The following is an 8,070-nucleotide window of genomic DNA, read 5'->3' as shown; positions in this document are numbered from 1 at the left end:
ACTCCAAAAACCAATAGCCCCGAGTCTGGCATAACAATTACTTCCCCCTTTGTTATTCTCTAGCTGGAAGCAATTGAAAATAGCTTCCTCCCACTTGTGTTTATTTATTTAATATTTAGAAAGACGGTTTTTTTAGGTTTTTAATCCAATCATCTCATCGTCCCCGCCATTACAGGGTATGACAGTGGGCAGTGGGAAGCCCAAAGCCTCATACCACGCATATGCTCCGAGTTCGAGTTCTAATTCCCCAGCCCATCCGCCAAGGCTGCTTATTGCTTTTCATATTTTTGTTGGCGACCTTCCTTTTTGTATTTATTTTTTCCCAATTTTTTTTTTTTTTTGTTAGCTTTTGCGTTTTGCGTGTTTAACCCTTTGAGGTTACATTTGGCGTGTGTTCGGGGACACCCAACCCCTCGCAAAAATCGAAAAAAAAGGTTCCAGGCAGTTTCTGTACGCATCGTAAAAAAAGGAAGCGAAGAGAGAAAAGGATTCCTTCGACAACAAAACAAGCGAAACCGATGAAAAGTAAAAGCTCAAATAAAAATACATAAATTTCTAGGCATACATATACGTATATATCCCAGCCTATATTTTTTTCTCTTCTTATTTGGTATATTTAATCGCAAACGATGACGCAAAAAGAGTTCAAAGAAGGCTGGCTCTGCGAGTTACCCCCATAGCCCACGACCAGGGGCTGCTGGGCAAAAGGCGGCAAGGAGTAGGGGTTCGAAGGACCAAAAAGGTCCAAAAAAGGGGAGTGTGCAGCCCACACCTCCGTCGCCGGGGACATTTAACCCTTACACCCGGACAAACATGTGCGTCGCAGGGAAGTTATTATTGTGATTATGATGATTGTTGTTCAAATAATTCCGAGCATGGGCTTTGACTTGAAAGAGATTCCATATTTCGGTTTCCGTTCCGCTGACATGATCTACCCTCGACTTCTCTCATCACAATGCAAATGAGCTGAGGTGGATATATGGCCAGGCCATTTTTGTACATGTGTAGAGACTTCCTTCGGGCCGGAAGTAGTTCAGGTAGTCATCGGAGGATGTTCCCTTGATAAGACACCCCACCCTCCCAGCAACAGGATGTATATTAGGGAACTCTAAGAGTCCAATAATACGCTATCCCGGAGGGATCGTATGAATAGGCAGGGTGTAGGTAATACCAGGGTTTCGTCCAGTGTAGATGCGATCAGCAACCACTGAAATCGAACCACACAGAGGCGCACAACGCCTAGTCCCTCGGCAGGCAGTTTGCGGTCTTTTGTCGGAATGGCAAAACAACAGTAGCCTCGAGTAGGCACCAGCACCACGGCCAGGATAAGCAGCAGGAGCAGAAGGACTCCGAGGCAGACGAGACAAAACAGACAATTATCGGGCCACGCAGTCATGACACTCCGGGTGTGCGAGTGAAAAGCGATATTCCATTGGAATCCTTGGCTGGCAGAGCCAGAATATCGATGGAGTGGACTTGAATGGAGTGGAGCGTGCTCTCTTTGTTCCTCGAGAGTGTGTCTATGTGTGTGTTTATCTCCTCGCTCCTGGGTGTATGTGTGTTTGTGTAGGATATCCTTGACATTCGCAGTCGTCAAGCCCGTTCCGCCTCAGGAATTGTGGATTCTTTCGCCAAGCGAGTGAGTGGTGCGGTTTATTGGTTTGTAATAAGCTCTTTGAAGTGTTTAATTGAAGCTTTTGTTAAGCAATTAGACGCCAAAGTGAAGTCGAGGCGTCGAGGTGTTGCCGCCTATCAGTAATTGCCCGGGCTAAGTGCTATCTTTCCAGGAGAGGGGGTTGAATTTCATTAAGGGGCGAAGGTTTTATTCGGCTGAATAGTCTTTTTGCCTATTCATCGCTATTCAGGCCACTTTTTTTTTTAGGTACTTGGCTGCAGCATCTCTCGTTCATTCGTTCGGCTTTATTATTTATTGTACATAGCTGCTGCTGCGTTCTTTATTTTTGTGTATCTATGGAATGTAAGCAGACGGCGGATTGCATTCGAGCATCTTCTACAAAGATACAAAGATACGGGTGCTCTCGGATACAGATACAGATACATTTACAAAAGCCAGCTCGTAGGCAAGCGGTCGGAAGGCCAGTCTGACGGATTCCGATTCATCGTCGCATGCAAACACTGAAACAAAACAGAATGGAATTATCATTGACCGCTGATCATCATGATGATCATGGCGCTGGGAGCTGATCGTCAACCTCATCGCTATCCCCAGTTCCCAGCCCCCCAGTCCCCCAGTTCCCAATCCCCAGTCCATCCACACTCGTCATCTGCCTGTTCTCTGTGTGTTTTGGCTTTGGGATCCACTCGGAATTATTCCGGGACCGATCGGTTGAGAAATTATCTGATAAACCCGAACTGCCCGACTGCCCGAGTGGATTATCCCATGATGCAAGGGATTCTTGAAATATGAAAGGGGATTCTACCATCCTACCAGCTACCAGAAAATATTATTATTTAATCTATTTTATTTTCTAGTAATTTTTTATTAAAAAACTTCTCTACGTACTTTTCTTGAGGGAAATTTCCTCTCTGCCGGGTTGCTTGTTTTTTGTTTCTTTCTTGTTTTTTTTTCTGTTTTATTTATTATTGTTGTGTGTTGTACTTGATTGTGGCATAATTTCTCGCTTGCCTCCATTTACACAAGCCAGTCTCCCTCACAGCCCCCCCTCCTTCATGACCTCCTGTGCAACGCATAAATTTTTTATTTGTTTGGTATTCATCTTATTTCGTTTAATGTATTTTTATTTTCAGATTTTTTTTCTTTTTTTTTTTAATTTTTTTATTTAGCTTGTTTGTTGTTTTTAAGGTAATTTTGTTGTTGTTGTTATTGCGCATAAGTATTTTTTGTGTTAATTTTTTGTTCGTTGTTGGTGTGGTTGACTGTGGGATTCGTTCAGTTATTCAACTATATAAAGTATTATTGTTCCTTCTTCCTCTTTTTCTCTTGTTATTATTGTTGTTGTTGTAATGTCATTTATGTACAACGCACTTTTGATGTTGTTTTTGTTGTTTTTGTTTGTATTGCTCTTTTGAAGCGTGGGCATGTGGCATCCACTTTCGGGGCAACAACTGCATGAATAATTATTAAGTTATTCGAGGAGAGGAGGTCATGAAACTGGGGTGCATCTTCCAACAGATGCAATAAATAGAGCTCTCAAACTATCAGATTTTATTAACTATATTATTATTTGAGAGGCCTTTAAAAGTACAACAGATTGGCTTGTGATTGAAGTCTATTATTATCACATATCATATTTCCTGCCTTCTGGTATCTGATAGATAGATCATCCCCGATCTCCTGACATTCGATCTTATTTTGCCAAAATTTAAAAATCTAATTTAATCTCCAATCAAATCCAATTTAACCATTTTACGTCACTGGCCAACAATGCCCCAGATGCGTGAAGGACTTTAATTAGAGCTATTAGACCTCATTGGGAAGTCATACGCCCCGTGTTGAGCCACCATGGCAGTATCAGCTTACCGCACACGGCGGCACTCCAATAACTGATCCAAATTCCGCCCCAGAACTTGTAACTCTCACAAAAAAAAAAAAAAAATATAAAGAAAACATAAAAGAAAAGAGAGGGCAAGAGGAAAAACATTTTCATTCATTCGAAATGGAAGAGAACTGGAATCTTCGTCGAGGGAGAAGATGCAACTTGAAATTCCGATGGGTCTTCGGGCTCATCTTCATCCACTTCTTGGATGTCTTGAGGCTTCTTTTTCGGGGCCAGCTCTCTCCACTCTCCACACTCTGCTTCTCTGGTGTTACGATATTTATGTTTTCATCAAAAGAGCAGGCGAACAATCAAAATGCGCGCTGCACTCGACTCCAGACTTCGGATGGCCCAAGAAGATGTAGACGTGCAGGCACACACAGCGAACGATGCAGATAGAGATATGGATACAGCTGCAGGTACAGATACAGATACAGATACAGCACAGATAGAAATACAGCTACAGATACAGATACAAATGCAAGTGAACTGAAGTGAGGAAACTACAGGCAGACAGACGGCAACAGCAGCAGCAGCAGCACCAGCAGCAGCAGCAGCAGGCAGCGCTTTAACCTCATATTTATCCAACAGATACTTATAGCGTAGCGCAAAAAAAAGCCAGCTACGACAAAAGAAATGAAGGCCCCCGAAGGCCCTCAGCCACCTCTGCACTGGAAAAAAATTAAACAGATTTTTTATTAATAATTTAAGAATAGACTAGAATCTACTAGCAAGAGTGGGTGTTCTTAGGAAGCTATTAAGTCCTACAATGAAAATAATAATTAATTTATTAAAAATCTCTAACATCATTTTTCTCAGTGTACCCGAAATGAAAATAAAAAAGAAATTGTGGCTGGCAGGGGTAAGCAAGGAGAGGAGAGGAGAGAGAGTATACAGCCAAGAAAACAAATTTCAATAAAATATTATTATGCTTACGTTTATCGAACGCAGGCAGCGAGTGAGTATCTTGCAGATACTCAGATACACGTCCGCACTCATTGTACTCGCCTCGTCGACGTTGTCGTTCTCGGCATTCCGATGCCCATGATGATGATGCCAGCGGATGACGATGATGATGATGATTATAATGATGATAATGATGATGTTCGGTTCAGTTCAATTTTGGTTCGGTTTCTGTTTCGGTCGCCAAGCGTTATAAATAAACCATATCCATCAATTGCTTAACTCAAAACAGCGCTAAAAGATACAAAAGAGATACAACAACAACAACAGCAGCCAAGAGTGCGCCACATATAAAGATACAGATACAGCTACAGATACAGATACATTTGCTCGATACAAACACCGAACCGAAACCCAAATAAAAACAAAACCCAAACACCAGAGAGCCAAAAGAAAATAAAAATAAAAAAAACAAAATCATAAACGAAACCAAGCAAAGAGCGAGAGAAAAATAAAAAAAAAATAAAAATAAAAACGCCAAGAAAATCGTCAGCGTCGACTGATAAAATGCATGAAAACAACAACAGCAGGCGGGGGCGTGGGGAAAGGGGGGCTTAAATCTCAAAGTATCTGCCGGCAAAGCGCCCTCTCTGCCACCCTCCCACTCCCTGACGCCCCCTCGACAGCCGCCCCAATCTCTCAGCCCCCAGTCCCCCCTTGATTTTTCTTCTTTCTCTGCCTTTTTTTTTCTCTCGTATTTATGCTGCTCTCGCTTAGCACCAGATGCACTGAGAGCGAAAGAGAAAGAGCCAGTGCAGGGGAGGAGGGGGAGTGGAGCCTTGGGGCGGCGAAGACGTCGTTGTCGTTGCCTTTCTTTCACTTTGTGTGGCAGCCAGCCAAGCACTCAGCATAATTTTGCACGCTCTTTTTCTCCTACGTTTTTCGCTGATTATTTTCTGCCGGCCAGCAGGGGGCGGGAGGGGGCGCTAAGGTGAGAGAGGACGAGGGGGGTGGCTGTTTGCCTGCACGTGGAAAGGTGTCTGCTTTTGGGCCCAAACCATCCAAGCCATCCAAGCCATCCACAAAAACAACCACAGCAACAAACCAGCCAGCAAAGTTCATCGTTTACTGCTGCTGCTTTTCTTTTTCTTTTTTATATCATTTTTATTTTTATTTTCTTTTTTTTTTTGGAAAAACATTTATAAGAAAAGTCTAGATTAGTTGTTGATTTTATAGATTTTTTTTTACTTTATTTTTTCTTAAATAAAAGTTTGAAAATATAAAGAAATAATAGTTCTTATATGTAAGTATCTTAAGTCTATTTTCTTGAATACTTTATTTTACTAAACAATAAATATTAATATGAATTTTTTTTTTTAATTTTATAATAATTTATTTGTTTTTTATTCACCTGTAAGGAAAGTAATCATTTTTTGTAGTGTATCTCCAGCTTCGACCTTCCTTTTCTTCGCTTTTTTTTGCTGCCTTTTGCCTTTGCACGCATTTTACTAGCTTTTCGCCCAACCACCCCCCACCACCCCACCAACAAACAACAACAACAACAAAACAACAGTTACAACAGCAGTTGACTATGAGCCTGTCCTTGTCTCTATTGCTTACTCCCTTGCTCGCTCACAAATGCGCAACATATTTGCCGACTGACCGTCAGACCGTCACCCAGACCACCACCCACCACCTCTCCTCTCACCTTGTCCCACCTAACCCCTTTTCGCCTAACCCTTCCCCCCCTGCCGCACTGCCTTTGCTATTTCTCTATTTTTTTTCACTACTATTTTCACGCTGCTGCTGCTGTTGCAGTTGCTGGTGTTGCTGCTGCTGCTGTTGCTGCTACATAATTGATTTTAGTGCTGCACTCTCCCATAGCTCTGCTGCTGCTGCTCTGCCACACTGCTGTTGGCAGTTACTTTTAGTGTAATCTCAACTTTTGCTGCTGCAGTTTGCTGTTTTTGTTGCTGGTGTTGTATTTGCGAAAAGAAGAAGAATAGTAGCAGAAACAGCAGCAGCAGAAGCAGCAGCTCCCAACCCCACTTCCCTATTTTCTCTCAACTGGTGGCAGTGCTTTCATCGCCTGCTTTTCCCCTCTTGATGTTGTTTTTGTTATTGTTTTTTTTTTCATCTTCTGGTTTTTGGTTTTTTGTGAAAACCAGATTTTTGTCGTTTTATGCATTAAATTGTTTTTACAGCCGCTTTTGGCAGCACCGGAGTAGGGTGATCCTGGAGATCTAGGTATCTGCCAGATACATGAGAAGTATTTAAAGTGATTTGGGTCAAAAAACCTATCTATTACTATTTAATATTATTTAATTTTAAGAGTTTAAATATTAAATTATAATCTAAAAGCATGAAGAACTTAAAGGGTAACCCAATAAAGGTATCCCATAAACTGATATCCCCATCACCCACACATCCTGTATGTCGGTGCTCTGGTCTTCGTCACAGCAAAAGTAACAGGAATAGGAACAGGCACAGGAACCAACAACCAACAACCAACACACAACACACATAAGCAGCTCTGTGGGGGAGTGGGGGGGGGGGGGGGAAACAACGAAACAACAAGCCGACAACCAACGCATTTACACAGATACAGATACGGATACAGATACTCGCACTCGCTCGAAGGATCCGCAGGCAGGAAGGGTCTGGTCTGGTATGGTATGGTATGGCATGGTCTGGTCTGGTCTGGGGCGGTGTAGGTGAGAAGGATGAGGCAGATCCAGTGCCAGTTGCCAGAGGTCTGAGGATGGAGGTCGGAGGACTGGCAGCCAGCCGGCAACTGGGTACCGAGACAGTAAAACACTGAACAGTGAACAGTGCGAGCAGCCCTCACCCTCACACGTGCATAAAACCCACAACAACAACAACAACAATAACAGTAACTGCAACAACAACAACAACAGGAGCGATGACGATGTCGACAGCCTACAACGCAGTACACTTCCTTTTACACACAGGGGGCAGTACTACTCCACTAAGGGAGTCACTACGAAAAATAGGAGTAGCTTTGGGAGTAAAATATTAAGTATACGTATTATTAAAAATTTATAAAATTCAAAAAAGATAAAAAAGTGGTTAAGTAGTAGTCTAATAGGAAATATAGACTATTATGATAGAACTATTTACATAAAAATTTACAGAAATTCCATAACAAAAAATATTACGTATACGTAATATTTCATAGATCATGTTTTTAAGGATTTCTATATTTTTAAATATCTTAAGAGCCATCTTTTTAATCCAAAACAGGTAATCCCTCATTTTCCAGTTACCACTGTACCCACACGCACACACACACACACACACACTCCGGCTATGGTCATATGTGTGTGCGTCACGGGCTGAATCCAAACCCAAATACAAACCCATAAGTATAACCCAATGAAGCTGCCCCTGCCCCTGCCCCTGCCACCGCCGACGTCATCATCATTTTCATTTTTCATCATCATCGTCATCGCACAACTGTCGGGTATTTTTTGTTTTTTTTTTTTTTGTTTGTAGGTCCTGGGCCAGTAGTTGTTGCTTGCCACTCGAGCCTGAAAAAAGGACTTCCTCGGCAGGACCTCGCCTCCCCACCCCGGCAGCATCCCTCTCTATCGCACCCGCTGCCAGGCTCTATCAGAATTATGACAAG

General features: G+C 42.4%; 1 long non-coding RNA gene across 1 annotated transcript; it reads left to right on the top strand.

The window, feature by feature from the left end:
• The first annotated feature begins 3,479 nt into the window (after positions 1-3,479).
• Positions 3,480-4,388, top strand: LOC116655818. The gene is made up of 2 exons (XR_004310892.2): positions 3,480-3,937; positions 3,991-4,388. It is a non-coding gene; the product is annotated as an uncharacterized LOC116655818 (long non-coding RNA).
• The last annotated feature ends 3,682 nt before the right edge of the window (positions 4,389-8,070 follow it).

This window comes from Drosophila ananassae, chromosome 2R, assembly GCF_017639315.1.
Source record: "Drosophila ananassae strain 14024-0371.13 chromosome 2R, ASM1763931v2, whole genome shotgun sequence".
Taxonomy (NCBI): domain Eukaryota; kingdom Metazoa; phylum Arthropoda; class Insecta; order Diptera; family Drosophilidae; genus Drosophila; species Drosophila ananassae.
This window is presented reverse-complemented; position numbering and strand designations above follow the sequence as displayed.